Source organism: Theobroma cacao, chromosome 1, assembly GCF_053813885.1.
Source record: "Theobroma cacao isolate CCN51 chromosome 1, ASM5381388v1, whole genome shotgun sequence".
Lineage (NCBI taxonomy): Eukaryota > Viridiplantae > Streptophyta > Magnoliopsida > Malvales > Malvaceae > Theobroma > Theobroma cacao.
In genome coordinates, this window is record NC_142639.1 from 22747752 (window position 1) to 22763876 (window position 16125).

Here is a 16125-nt window from a genome sequence, read left to right on the forward strand (position 1 = left end):
GATAGTTCATATCAAACAATCTAACATAGTGATTATATAAAGAGAAAATAATAAAAATTTATACATTTTCTGTAAAACCCAACCCTATAAATACATGTCATGACATACATGCACTGAGTAGCATGTTATTATGCTAGGAAAGCACATAAGAAAAGACGAAACCCGATATCGTACCTAACGGTACACTTGAGTTGATTTAACCTCGAACTAGTTCAAATAGGAATTATAGGATGAAATTTAATATTTTATAGTCCAGGAATGAAAAAAATGATTGTTCGGAGTTCGAGGGTTCATTTGGGGTAAAATTGAAAATTTTGATGTTCAAGGGCAAAATCGTCATTTTGCCACCTAAGATAATAATTTGATCATGGAGTGAAATTTTTGACCAAGATTAACTATTTGGAGTATAATTTAATGATAGGAAGTGAAAAAGTTTAATTCTGGTGATTTTTGGAGTGTAGGGGCAAAATCGTAATTTTACCACCCACGGACAAAATTTGAGATTTTGAGAGAATTTAGATCAAATTTGACAAATTGGAGAATGGTATGAGTATAAGGGATGAAAAATATGTTTATGGGCAATTTTTCAATTTTTGGGGCAAAAATGTAATTTTTGACTTTTACGGGGGCAAAAGTGTAAATTGCAAAAATTACTCCACCGAGACTTTGGATGAGTCTGAGAATTTTATCTAAGCTATGAATATATGAGACAAGTGTATGGTGAAAATTTGGAAACAAATGGATGAAATTTTAAAAATGGGCCAATGGGAAAGTGACACGTGGCATTTTTTTAAATGAAATAATATTATTTTAATGAAAAGTCAGCCATTTAAACCCAAATTTTGAGTGCTGGCCGGCCATAAGGAAGAAAAAGAGAGGAAATAGAGAGGAAAGGAAGGAAAAAAGAAAAACCAAAGAGAAACAAGAAAATTCAAAGGGAAATTCGCGTTTTTCGCCCGTTTACGCGTCTAACGGTAAGATTTTTCGATTTTAGCTTGATTTCTACCTTTCCTATGCCTTTATTTCCATTTAGCATGCTTGAGGAGAGAGATCAAAAAGTGATGTCAAGGTCTGGACGAAATTCTAGGGGAGAGAAATTGAAATTTTTAGGTTTTGATTTTTAGTTAAATTGATAGTTTTAGTTAGTTAAATGTGTTTAGAAATTAAATTGGGCAAGAAATCAGTAAATTTTCACAATACCCACTCTTGGCTGGATGCTCAATGCTGTACAATGATGATGAATTGATTTTATTCTAAGGGAAATGAAGAGAAAATGATGAAAAACGATTAAACGTGATAGAAAAACAAAGTAGAAAATTAACCGAGTTAATGTCCCATTTTTGGCCGAATTTTTCAAGGAAGGGAGTGAGCTGATTTTGTTGTTTTTAGAAGGTTATTGGCTGATATTTAATGGTTAGAAATGTTGGAGAGAGAATGGGATGATTTAGAGCTAAAATGGAGCGCGTTAGCAATTTATCGGGCAAAGTGCCAAAAATAGGTTAATACCGCGTTTAAGCCATTTTAGGCTATTGCATTTCATACCATGCATTAGTATAGGATTTAAGTTAATTATATAGTGATTTAGCATCAATGTGATGAATTGTGTAAATTTTTGTAATATGTCTAGGAGGGGAGCCTTCCGGAAAAGGCAAAGAAGTCGTACCCGACGAGTAGTGATCGGGGCGCTTAGAAAGCTTTTAGTTTGTACAAACGGTGAGTAAACTTATTATTATTGTAAATTATCTAGAGTTTATTTTAAATGCCCTTTATGTATTTTATGAAATGAGAACGAGATTAAAATGGGATTTTTGATGTTTTAGGAATAAATGTGACAAATAAAAATATATTGTATTGATTATGAAATTGAGTAATTGGAGGCTACAAATTGACTTGAGAAATATATATTTTCCTAGGAATGGCTTATGAGAAATGAGTATATGTGGCTATATTTTGTGAATGCATTGGGAAATTTATGTAAGTTGTTTTACTATGCAGGCTGGATAAATAAATAAAAGCCACGTTATACTGTCGAAATTTTATTAAAATTGGTGGGTTAGTCACTGCAGTGACGGGTTTCCGTGGACTGCCTATTAGAGGGGCACGGTAAACCCAGTTATATAGTTACTCCGGTTGTAGAGGCGAGGAGGGTAACTCCCGGGGTAGTATTAGAGCTCACTTCACGTCAAACCCCCACGTGAATGTGTAACTCGGCCAACGCCAAGGAACGGCTGGTTTTAAAAAATAAAAATGTATTTCACGTGTGAATATTTTAACACCCTTGGCGGACTCGGTTAGATGCCTCGGCCAAGGTATCCCCGAGGATTAGTTTTGGCTTGAGCCTTGTTTTAATAAAAGACATAAGCCTTAACAACTGTTTTGGTAAATTACAAATATTTTATGGTTTAAGAAACAAATTGAAAACATTATGAAATGGGTTGAAATTTGTTGTTTAAACTTGCCTCCATTTTACTCACCTTTAAATATTTTATGATAATGTCTGTTTACTCATTGGGATTGCAAAATCTCACCCAACTCCTTTCCACCCATTTCAGGTTCAGTATAGACTGTAGATAGCTGATCTCATCGAGGACTACCATTGGATCTGCATTTTCCAAATCGTAGGTTCATAGTCCTCTTTACTTTTGTTTATTCGGGGGCCTTCTTGTTATTGTAAATTAAATTAAATATTTTGGCTTACTGTATTTCAGTATGTATAAATTTATTTAGCTTTTACGCTATAAAAAATTATTCACATATAACTCTATAAATATTGTTTTATAAGAAAATAGAATATTTCCCTTAATATTTCTTTTATTTTCTTATTATATTCAAATAACCGTAATTTCGTTTTAAATGAAGATTTTTTACTTTTAAACTCATTTTGAATATGAATTATGTATTTTGTACTTGTATATTACGTTTTAGCCAGTTTTGAAATTTTTGAGAAAAAAATGACCAAAATACCCCTGTGTGGAAAAAATTTTATTTTGATTGTTTTTTTATCTAAAATAGTAAATATTCTCTAAAAACTCGATATTTAACAATGATTGCTCACAGAAAAGGAAAGAAACTAATATGTAAGCCTTGCGGGGTTCCGGTTGGCATTTCGGATAATGAGTGTCAATCGGGACGTCGCGGCGATTGTCATGGGCCTGAGGGAGGTTCCGGGTCGTGACATTTTCAGCCTCAAGCTCTTTCCTCAATCCCTTCATTACATGTTCAAGTTCTTCTACTTTCTGCTCAAACACACAATTGCACATTAAATGTCAGATTCATAATCGATTTGCATGTGCTTGTCTACATAAGCAAGCATAAAAAGACATGCTTATGTTTCTTGCATTTGCTACTGCTTGTTGTGCTTCACAAAATTGAGTGTCTAGTTGGCGAACTTTATTATCAAAGTTGACCAATTTCTACCTAATGTCTTCCTGCAGTAGATAAAAGAATAAAAATATGATCCTTTCAGAATTTAGATGAAATACTGGTATCATGTGTTTAAATTTTAAAATAAGATGGTGATGCAGATGTTACCACATGGATGTAATAATTGTGGCATCCACTTGGAATGGGTAAATCAGTATGGTTCTTAATCAAGATTTCAAAGGGTTCTAAAATTAGATTCATTTTTCACAAAAAGCTAGATCATTTCATTTGTTCTAAACAATCAAACTAATTACCCAAAGAAACTCAAATCAGGAAAATACTCCCTTTTTCTTTGAAGAAAAAAAAAATCAACAGATTCAATCAACAAGTACACAGAAAAAAAAGTGAAAATTTCCATATTAAATTAAACATCTCTCAACACCAGATTCAAAGGAGGAATCAGAAAAAGAGTACTTGAGAGAAAATTGATGTTGCTTTTATGAAAATCGCCTATAAAATGAGAAGGAGGAAATGGGGACAGAAGAGATGCTACTCAAAAAACCATTTAACTAATTGAGTGGGAAGAGAGAGAGAGAAAGTACCGATAGAGGAGAGAGAGTTCGACGATAAGGGAAAAGATGGAAGCTAAACGACGGGCAAAAGAGAGGAACCAACTAGGAGAAATAAGGAAGAGTCAAACGCCAGAGATATAACGAAGAGTCGATGTAAATGCAAAAAGCCTAATATCAGTATGACATCATTTCAATAGACAAAAGGTAACAAAAAATAGAAAGGTTCTAATTGAATGACACTTGTCATTCAATTGGAGACTCAATTGAAGAAAATTGAAGGCTCAATTAAAGGAAATTGAAACATCCTACTTTTATATATATTAGGATGGCACCCATAGCTACGCTACGGAAAAAATCACAGAAAATATATATTATGTTGTATTAGATTTCAATTTGACACCTTCAAAAGATAAATTGTTGATAGAGAAAAAAGTAAACTAGTATTAATTGCAAATAATTATTTGATTTGGTTTCAATCACAAAAAAGTTGGTAGAGGATAAATTTATGTCAGTAGTATATATAATAGCAACAATCCCTTGAGTAAAAGAGATAATAAAATAATCAAAATAAAACCTCATAAGCAAATCGAATTGTCAAAAAAAAGCTCTTATTTTGGTCACATAAAATGATCACACTGTTAGACGACTGTCAAATATGTCTAACTATTGTGATAGTTTCTTTTTTTTTTCAAACACATTTCTTCCCATTTGTTTGGTTTTTGTCGTTGTCCTGCTTCCTTTGGACCTATTTATACATAAGAAGATAAAATTTGTTTAGCGTCTGAACACTTAACAGAAGATGAACAAACCAAATCAAACCATATGTATTATTCAAGGAATGAGGCATACAACAGTAGTGCATCACACAAAATTATAGATATTAAACACATCCTGAACATGACATCCTTGATGCATAAAATGAAACAAGCACCATTAAAGATAATAAAGAGATAGATACCATCAACTCCTTAATAAATTCTTGAAAGATATGAATACAATCATGAAAAGTGTAGCTAATTCTTGGAAGATATGAATACAATCATGACGGCAAATCCAGAAGAATTATCAGATACTTGTCACTTATGCAAAAATGTTGAAAATAAAGAAAAGAATGCCAATCCCATATTACCTGCTCAAATTCCAGAATATGGTCTTTATATTTCATTGAAATAACTGGATATCCTTTTCGCTTTGTCCAACTGTCCATCATTAAGTTTACTTGAATGCCAAATTCCTCTGAATGGATATTCCATAAATCCCCTGTCCTTACATTGTTCCAAGCATACCTTTTAATGTATAAGCCTAAGGATTTATGGAATGGAAGAGAAATTACAAAATCAAAAATCAAGATATAAAATGCAAAACTATAGCTTAGTAAATATTTCTTTTTAGACTTTTCAATTCGAGTTTGTTAATGGCCTAGTTCATGCATCTTATACATATAGTGTTTCACAATCCGAATGCATAGAAAAGCAAGAAGTTTTATATGGTCCTCCACAAATCAACATCATTCCATAAAACAAATTTGAACCCACCTGGAATATCTCATCCCCAAGATAACCCTACAGCATCCTGATGACAGCAAATCCTTTTTTATAGCTGGTAGCATCAAATATTTCATCAACTGAATGAGCATGCTGAATCTCCACCTGGATAGATGCTAATTAATCAAGAAGGGTATATTTTCCCTCTGTAGAAGCAAGGGACGCTTGCTTGTGCTAGCTAAATGCCTTTGAACATTCCTATTGATTTAAGTCCAGATGAATAACTTATATCAGATTTTATTGCTTTTTAAGTTTTAGGTAATATACAGAGATTGCTCTAAAAATGAATAAGCATAAACGTAGACATAGAAATAGAGCTATATGGTAAACAACAATTTGAATTTTAGATGAGTCAATATCTTAACAGGTAAATTAATTATTCCTTACCTCTATTGGATGTGATTGCTTCTGTGCATCCAGATGCAAGCCACCATTTGTTTGTTGAAGAAATTGATTTCATATTTTCTGCTCAGAGAACATGATATCAGTAGCCATATAACTTATTTGTAAAATATATAATTAAGTTATTTATTCCTTCTGTACTACTGATTGAAGGAACAGACTGTATAAACAAAGAATCCATAACGAGTACATCATAAAGGCTTTGTAAGAAGAAAACTTACATTTAGAAAACAATCATTACTAAAAATTTATTTCAAAATTAAAAAAAAATCACCAAACATTTAATGAAATTTCAAGGGTAGTAAAATGTTGGCCCTCTCACTTATTTAAACAACTTAATTACAATATTGAACTGGTTTAATAAATTGCCGCCTCTATAGTCTACTAAGCTCGAAACAATTATTTTAATCAATTATTATATGATTATTATCTTATACATTAGTCTAATCCTAGTGTCTGTGTGTGTATATATATACATATATATCCTAAAACTTTAATGCCTTAATGCAAGTATCAACATGTCACTTTGAAAATTAAAATATTTGTCCTTTAACCTATACTTTCTTTTCCTTCAAGAAATGTGAGATTTAATCATTCAAAACAGCAAAAACTAAATCAATAACTATGTGCTGGAGATTATACTATTTCTCCATGCAAAAAATATTTTTTGGCTAGAATCATTTATCATAAAGAAAATGGGATCCCTGCTAGCTTTATGTAGCATATAAAAGGGACATTATTTGAAACTGATTTCATTTCAAATGTTACAAATTTACAAACACCGTTTATCAAACTGATGCTACTCAAACCATTTAATTAATTGATTTTCAACATCTGTATCTTCCAAACACATGCTATGTTTTGTATTGGATAAAAATCTGCATTATAAGGCAGTTTGAAAAGAGAAGATCATAAGCCTAAATTATTCATCTCCTCAAAGAATACATATTTTAATCTAAATACAAAACCTATTACATCTGTTTCATTTTGACAGGGGTTAGGAGAAAATAGAGGGGTCACTTGTTTTAAAAAAAATACATATAAAAAATTACAAAATTTCAACGGTGATACGTTAACTGTGCTATCTAATTGTATTAGATCATTTTCATATGTACCAGTACATCTCCATGTGGGAAGAAGAATGACTCCTAGGCCTAGCTCTTATGAAACCATCATGGGCCATAAATTAACTAATAAGCTTTTAAATCATGTGAAATACAACCAACAATATATGTGTAAACATTAATTTTTAGTCACTATATTCTATTTCACTACAACACCATTAAACAAAGTGTCACTATTATTTCAATTTAATTACCATTCTAACTTTTATAATCAAAATTCGTAACATAAAGCAACTTGAAAATAGAAGAGCATAAGCCTAAATTATTCATCTCGTCAAAAAATACATCTTTTAATCCCAATACAAAACCAATCAATCTTAGATTCAAGTCCCATGCAAAACTACATATTAAAGAATAATAAGCTAATAGTAAATCGCATCACCAATACAAAAAAAAATGAATAAAAATTACAAGAATCGATACTTACGATACAAAACTTGAAATTCTTGAATCAACGTCGATAACAAAAGAATTATTTATCAACCTCCAATCAGATCCTAAAGATACAGAAATAATCTTTTACCTTAACTTTTCAGCCAAAGTACGTAAGGGAGACACAAATAGAAAAAAATTATGTAAATCTCTAATATCATTATCATTCGGTAGTTTAATAACTTAGAAGCAAAACTCCGAAGGACCCTTTTCACTACAAACCTCTCATTTGGGTGAAAAGAACCCAAATTGGTTCTTTCGTAAAAAAAGATATTGCCCATTATTCTCTACCATGCAAAGTGTGTTTCTTGTTTCTTTTTTTATTAATTTCCTAAACTGTAAAAAAAAATATCTGTGATTTATATAACAACAAAAATTATCAAAAGGGTTCAACTGGTTTTGGCTTCTATCAGCATGATGTTTAAGCCATGTAACTGGTTCCTTGCTTGCATATCACTGTTAATATTTTTTTAGTACATCACTTATGGATACCTTGTCAATAGAGACCTATTAGGCTGGCCAATCATTGCAATTTTATGATCTTTTATACATTTATACTTCAAAGAGAAATATCTAATAAGATAAATTACTTGATAACTCTAGACTCAAGGAATTCCATTATTTAGTTAAGCATTGAGTTTTGTAAATGACAGACAATACCTTAGCGATTGAAGCAGTTGCTGCAGCTGCAGCTTGAGTCATGTGAGACAGTTCATGAAGGAAGCGTCCAAATTTTTGAATAGCCACAGAAATTGCTGGCATAACAACCAAAGCCAGCACTATAACACATAACAGCTAATCATATTCAAGACCCATTTAAAATAAATAAAAACTTCAAACTACTTCTTTAGGATTAAATAAATATTTACATGTTAGCTTCCATGATGTTGCAAACATGAAACCAATGCCAATTGAAGAAAAATAAAAAGCGAAAGAGTGGGAAGAGAGTGAGAGAACAGGTATTGTTAGAAGAGAGAGAGTCTGATGCGACAAAGGAGGAAAAAGAAGCTGACTGGTGAGCAAAAGAGAGGCTAACGACAATTGGGAGGCTAATTGTTTAAAGCAAAGATAAAAAAACATAAGAATGAGAAGAAGAAAATCGGCAGGGCAAAAACCAACACTGAGAGAAAAATAAAAGGAAGACCCAAAAAAAAAAAAGCTTAATCGACAATCAGGAATGCAAAAGGCCAAATATTAATATGATGTTGTTTTAATAACAAAAGCCCAAAAAAAAAAAAAGTGGACATGCCTTGAACAACATCATTTTGATGAAACAAATGTAAATATATATATATATATATGTATATATATATAGGGGCTGTAATTGAATGACACTTGTCATTCAATTGAGGCTCAATTGAAAGAAATTAAACAGTACTCAAGTTATCATACTTTTATATATAGTATAGATTATAGATATCATATCATATTATAAATGAATATAATTACTACTATATTTATATACTTTTAACATAAATATATTTACTTTCTATTTTTTATTTTAACATTACAAAAATTATGACTTATAAAATTATTATTTATAATATACATATTATTATTTATATAAATTTATAACATATATACTTAAAGAGAGCTTTTGAGATTAGAATAGCTTTGGAACCTAATTATGAAATGTCCCATACTTTGATATGGTGACAAGTAAAGTTTATCGGATGTGAATTGAGGCATAATAAGGTATTTTGGAAACCAAAGAGACAAGATAAAATTTTTAGAATAAAATAATATTTTATTAATAAAATAATATTAAAATATTAATATTTAGCATGATGTCGAAATCAGTCATGAAGAAGGATCATATGGTTGATCCAAGTGGGGGAGAAGATGTCAAGCCTAACTCTATAAAATATTTATCATGACATACATGTGATGGATAGCATGTTTGCATGCTAGGAGAGTTTCGAAAAATCGACAAAAGTCGGTATTATACCTAAAGGTACAACAAAGTTAATTTAAGCCTCGAACTATATCAAATAGAGAATTTAAGATGAAATTGAGAATTTTAAAGTCCCAGAATGATTTAATATGGTGATTCGGAGTTTGAGAATCAATTTAGAGTCAAACCGAAAATTTCACTATCTAGGGGCAAAACGATAATTTTGCCACTCGAGGACAAAATGGGAAATTTTTTTGAAAGATTTTGATCACATTTGACTTATTGGAGTATGATTTGAGGTTGAGAAGTGAAAAATTGTAATCCCGGTATTTTTCGGAGCATAAGGGTAAAATGGTAATTTTGCCACCTTAAGGGTAAAATTGTAATTTTTCACCACCAGGACACTTGTCCAGCACATGGATTTTACCCAAATTTTATCATGGATAATTGAAGGAATTTATATGGTGGAGAGAGAAAACTTAATAGTTAATAAATAAAAATGGACCAATGAAATGGTGACACATGGCAAATTTATAACCATTAAATATTTGGCTTATAAATAAACACAAATCAACCCATTTTCTCTTCATATGGCCACCCATAGCAAGAACCCTAGGTGGGAAAATTGAAGAAAAAGTGTGGAATTTCAAGGGATTAAGCTAATAAAGGTAAAATGTTTTGATATTATCTTGTGATTTGCACTACCCATGCTTTCTTTTTCATTTTTCATACTTAGAACTCAAGATTTCATGAGGATAACCTTGCTGGCCGAACACCTAGGAGAGAGAATTTGATGATGTTTTGGGTAGATTCTAAGATATTCTAGTGTTTTTAGTTAGTTAGTGATGTGCAGCATGAAAAGCCAACAAGAAAAATTCATTTTCTCCCATTACCCATCATTGGTCGAATTTTCTAGGGACGATATTGTGGCTGAAATTGATGATATTTTAGTGATATTTGATGTTTGGTGAGGCTAGAAATTAAATGGAAAATTTTGGTGTGAAAATCTAAATTTTTGCTTAACGTACCTAATGGTCTTTCATGCAACTTTCCCACCTTAATTTCCATTTGGCCTCCTCCTTGGCCAATGACATTACATGCACCTATATTTTCTTTTCTTTTACTCTAATTGTCACCAAGTGTCCATCATGTATAAATCCTTCATGTATTCTTTTAATCTTTAAAATCCACATGCATGTGTTATCTATTCATTTTGTCTTATGCCTTTTTATTTGTCACATGGTGAGGGTCCCACATGTTCCCCACTTTAAGTACATCCTTGCATGCATATCTTTGCATGTAATAGTATTTGTTGTGTCAAACCCTGCTTTGTAAAATAATTATAACGTCATTTACATGCTCGATAGAATGTTTGTATATTTAGGAAGTTCGAGAAATCGTTAAATGATGATATTGCCCTTAATGGTACCATTGAGTCGATTAAGCCTCGAACTAGTTCAAATAGGAATTTTAAGGTGAAATTAAGAGTTTCACAGTTCAGGGATGACTCAAAATGGTAATTCGGAGTTTGAGGATCAATTTGGAGTCAAACCAGAATTTTCACTATCTAGGGGCAAAATCGTAATTTTTCCACTCAGGGATAAAATTTGAGATTTTGAGAGAATTTAGATCACATTTGACAAATTGGAGAATGGTATGAGTATAAGGGATGGAAAATATGTCTATGGGCAATTTTTCAGTTTTTGGGGCAAAAATGTAATTTTTCACTTTACGGGGGTAAAAGTGTAATTTTTAAAAATTTACCCCACCAAAACTTTGGAAAAGTCTAGAAATTTCATGGAAGACATGGATAAGTGAAGAGGATTGAGTGGTAGAAAAATAAAGTCAAAAAGATGACTAGAAAAAAATAAAATAATAAAATATTCAAAAGGTAAATAAAATAATAATATTTTATTAAGCCTATTAAAAGGCTTGAAAATTCCAGAATTATTCCTTGGGAGGGTCAGCCAAAACCAGCAGGAGAGAGAGAGAAATAAGAACAAACCCTAGAGTGAGAAAATTCAAAGAAAAAGTGTGATTTTTCAAGGAATCAAGTGTTTAAAGGTATGATTTTTCAAGCTTAGGTTAAGATTTATCATTTCCATGCATTTCTCCTTATTTTCCATGGTTAAATTATGTGTTTTGATGATGGATTCAAATCTGATCATATGGGTTTAGAGAGAGAAAGTTGTTAGATTAATTTGATTTTGAACTATGTTAGTGTTTAGTGTTAGTTTAGCATGTTTATGAGTAAAACAACAAGAAAAATATTCATTTTCTCCATGAATTTCTCTAGCCCGAATCTAGCCAATGGTGTGTGAGGATGAGGTTGACTTCATTTTAAGAGAATTAGATGGAAAAATGATGAATTATGAGGTTGAAAATTTAATGGGAATTTTTGGTGCAAAAAAATTGAAAATTTTACCCATTAGGGGTAAAAGTGTAATTTATGATCCGAACTGATAAATTGGACCACATTCACAGTCATTGAGGTATTGTGGATATAATTGGATAATTGAAATTGAAATGGATGGACTTGGAGTTGAATTGAAGATTTTAGAAATTTACACTGTGTATAGGCGAGTTAGGTCGGACACTGTGATTAAGCGATTGTCCAAACATTTCACACCCTATCTAGTGCATACGCATGGATAAGAGCCTGAAATAATATATATTGATTTGACACAAATTATTGAATTTTTTTGTGTCATGTATTGTGGATAGGTGGTGAGCTATCTTATACGGGTAAAAGACTACACCCGAGGACCGAGAATAGGAGTATATCTACTCCTAGTACAGTGAGTAAACTTATTATCGTCTTAATTATCTAGAGTAGATTTATTTAATTGTGTGATTTTATGAAAAAATGGTTTAATTGGAAAAATTATTGTGTTTTATGGGAAAATGGGATTTTATAAAATAATTTTATAAAATTTAAAAAAAAATCTAATAATGATTTCAAAAATAGAGTAATTGGAGACCTATACTATGATTGTGTTGTTTATCCATGATTTTACATTAAATGGCTTATGATAAATGTGGGTATGACTGGTTATTTTTATAATTTAAAGAATATGTGAATTGCTTTGATTTGTCTTGAATGTGTTAAGTGAGCCATGTCATACTATTGTGATTTTATTGGTTGGTGGATTATAAAGTGGGCACTGCAGTGACGGGGGTTCCGTGGGCTAGCCTAATTAGAGGGGCACGGTTCCCAATTATTGAGCTTACCTCAATTGGAGAGGCGCGTAGGATAACTCCCGAGGTAGGATTTGAGTACACTTCACGTTGGCCACCACGTGAAAGTGGGACTCAGCCAACGCCAAGGAACGGCTGTGTTGTCAGAGGTGAAATGTGTTTGTGTGTGTGACAATAAACAGCCTTGGCGGTCTCGGTAAGATGCTTTCGCGAGGTATCCCCGAGAATGAATTTTTGGCAAGGGCCAAGTTTTTGAAAAGTGCATAAGCCATGTTGAGTAATTAGATGAAATCCAATTATTTATATGGGTTGGGATGAATTATTTTAATTGTCTCCTATTACTCGGCTTTAGATTATTTTGATGATATCTGTCTACTCACTGGGATTTTATAATCTCACCCCTTCTTCCTATACATTTTTCAGGCTCAGAATAGGCAGTAGACTGTCAATTGCATCGAGAAGTAAATTTCAGAGTTGCATCCTAGAAAGCAAGGTTATAGACTTAAACCTTCTCAGTTATTTGGGGGCTCACGTGTCATTGTAATTTAAAGTGCATACTCTAGTTTTCTATATTATAGTATGTATAAATTTATTTTGTTTTTATGTGCAGAAAATTAATTTTTTGATGTTTCAAAAATATACATATATATATATTGTTTTACATTAAAATAGATTATTTTAATTAATATTTTTAGTTTATTTTATTATTCAAAAAAAAAGAAAAGGAAAAAAAGAGAGAGGAATGGAAAAACTGGTACAAAAGCCTTGCGAGGTCTCGAAAGGCGTTCGGGGGAAGAATGTCTATCGAGGCTTCGCGGCGGTTGTCACGGGCTCGATGGGAGTTCCGGGTCGTGACATGTTGCATGCATATTCCATCCTCCCATACAATTTAACTTTTCTTGGTTCCTTTGAAAGCTTTATTACTTGCTTTAAATCTTTTTATAATCTCATTATTGACTTTAAGTTAAATATTTTTGCATTTTTTGTTAAAACAGATTATAATTGGATGTTTTCCTCAAGAAACTTGAAGCAAAAGCCATCCATTGGCAAGAAAAGTCCATTTATAGTCACCAATACCTTTGAAAGCCTTATTACTCCCTTTAAATGGTTTTATAATCTCATTATCGATTTTAAGGTGAATTTTTTTGCATTTATCGTTAAAACAGATTATAATTGGATGTTTCCCTTAGGAAACGTAAAGCAAATCCCATCCATTGACAAGAAAAGTCTATAGATTAAAGAAGGGAAGGATAATGAAGGGTGGATATTTAACCAATGTGGATTAAAGGAAATTGGTGCATGAAAACCCATTGGTTGGCAAAATGGCCAAATGAAAATAAAAGGTGGATGTGTGCATGTATTGTGATTGGTTAAATAGGTGGCCATATAAATATCAAAATTCAAGGGTAAAAGAGAAAGGTGAATAGGCCTTGGTGAGACTTGAGAGCGGGCCATTTAGAGAATAAAAGAAAGAAGAGAAACTTTGAGAAGTTTCACCTTTGTGTGATTATTGACTCGAGACTGATAAATTGAATCTCATTCACAGTCACTGAGGTAATTTAGGTATAATTAGAATGTAGAAAGTAAGAAGAATTAATTTGGAGTTAAATTGGAGATTTTAGCCAATTAGACCGAGTATAGTGTGACTTAGGTCGAATATCACATTTAAGTGATTAATCGGACATTTTGCATCCCATCGCATGCCTTCATTTAGATTTAGAGAGCCTGAAATAGTTTATGATAAATTGACACAATTTATTGAAATTCGTGTCACGTATGATGTATAGGTGGTGAGCCCCCTAACAAGGGTAAAGAGATTGTGCCCGAAGATCGAGAATAGGAGTATATCAAACTCCTAGTACTGTGAGTAACCTTACTATCATCCTAATTATCTAAAGTGGTTTTTATCCGATTTTGAGAATTTCATGGAAAATGAATTAAATGATTAATTTTTCGATTTTATAAACAAAACGTGATTTAATGAAATGATTTCATAAAATTGTTTTAAAATTGAATAATGGCTTTTCAAATAGAGTAATTGGAGACCATTTGATGTATTGTGAATTTATGGTTCTAATTGATTGGCTTATGACAATATTAACATGAATGGCTGAATTGGTATTTGTGTTGAAATATATGAACTGAGTATTTAGCCTTGGAAGGCTGTGAATTACAATAATTGCCATATCATATTATTGAATTTTATTGATTGGTGGGATAATTATTAGCTTACTGCAGTTGGCAGGTTTCCGTGGACTAGCCTATTGAGGGGCACGGTAAACCCCATTATATCTTACCTCAATATGAGAGGCACAGGTGGATAACTCCTGAGGCTAACATTTTAGAGTTCACTTCACGTCAGAACACCACGTGAAGGGGAACTCAGCCAACGCCAAGGAACTGCTATATTTTCAAAATAAAAACATGATTTATGAGTACATAACTTTTTAATAGCCTTGGCGGACTCCGTTTGGGATAGCCATCGGCCAAGGTATCCTTGATGATTGAGTATGATAATTATTTTGACACAAGCCAAAGTTTTAAGAAATTCATAAGCCATGTTGATTACTCGATTTAAATGAATTGAATTTTATTCAATTGAAATGAGTAGAAAGATGATAAATTAAAGTATGATGATTTATTTTATCTGTCTCCATTTACTTGACTTTAGATATTTTATATGGTATTTGTTTACTCATTGGGATTTTATAATCTCACCACCCTCATTTTCACTCATTTTAGGCTCAAGATAGTCTGTAGATAGCTCATTTCATCGAAGATTACAATTGGACTGACATCCTCAAAATATGTAGGTTTATCTCTCTAGATACCTTTGGTCGTTCGTGGGCCCACGTGTCACTGCAAATTTTAATTTTATACTTTGGTTATCTATATTACAATATATATGAATTTATTTCACTTTTTCGCTATAAAAATTAATTATACAGTGTTCTAAAAATATTATTTTATGAGAAAATTGAATATTTTATTCTATATCTTTATTATATTCAAATCTTTATTATATTCAAATAGTTATAATTTCATTTTAAATGAAAGTTTTAGACGTTTAAATTTATTTTTGATTATGAATTATGTGTTTTATACTTGCATACTTCATTTTTAACTGGTTTTGAAACTTTTGAGGAAAAATGACCAAAATGCCCTTGTGAGACAGAAATCATTTTTTTTATTGATTTTAGTTGGAAATAACTTAAATTCTTTTAGAACATGATATTTGGTAACGGTTGCTCACCGGGGAAAAGAGAAACTGATATTAAAGTCTTGCGGGCTTTCGGTTGATATTTTGGGTAATGAGTGTCGATCGGGACAACGGGACGGTTGTCATGGGCTTGAGGGGAGTACTAGGTCGTGACAAACTATTTTTTTTAATTTCATGAAATTAAGGATAAATCCATATAATTAATTAAATTAATTATGAAACTATTAATATTAATTAACTTGTAATGTCTTTCAATACATATAGTTTATATATTGTGTTAATTTATAAGAAATATATTTACTATTATATATATACTAAAATATTTTTAGTATATGTATACTTTAAATATAAACATATTTCCTTTTTATTTTGTGTT

General features: G+C 31.6%; 1 long non-coding RNA gene across 1 annotated transcript; it reads left to right on the plus strand.

The window, feature by feature from the left end:
- The first annotated feature begins 11297 nt into the window (after positions 1-11297).
- On the plus strand, positions 11298-13060 carry LOC148764664 (uncharacterized). Its single transcript, XR_016026038.1, has 3 exons — positions 11298-11395; positions 12056-12129; positions 12953-13060. It is a non-coding gene; the product is annotated as an uncharacterized LOC148764664 (long non-coding RNA).
- Positions 13061-16125: the final 3065 nt, after the last annotated feature.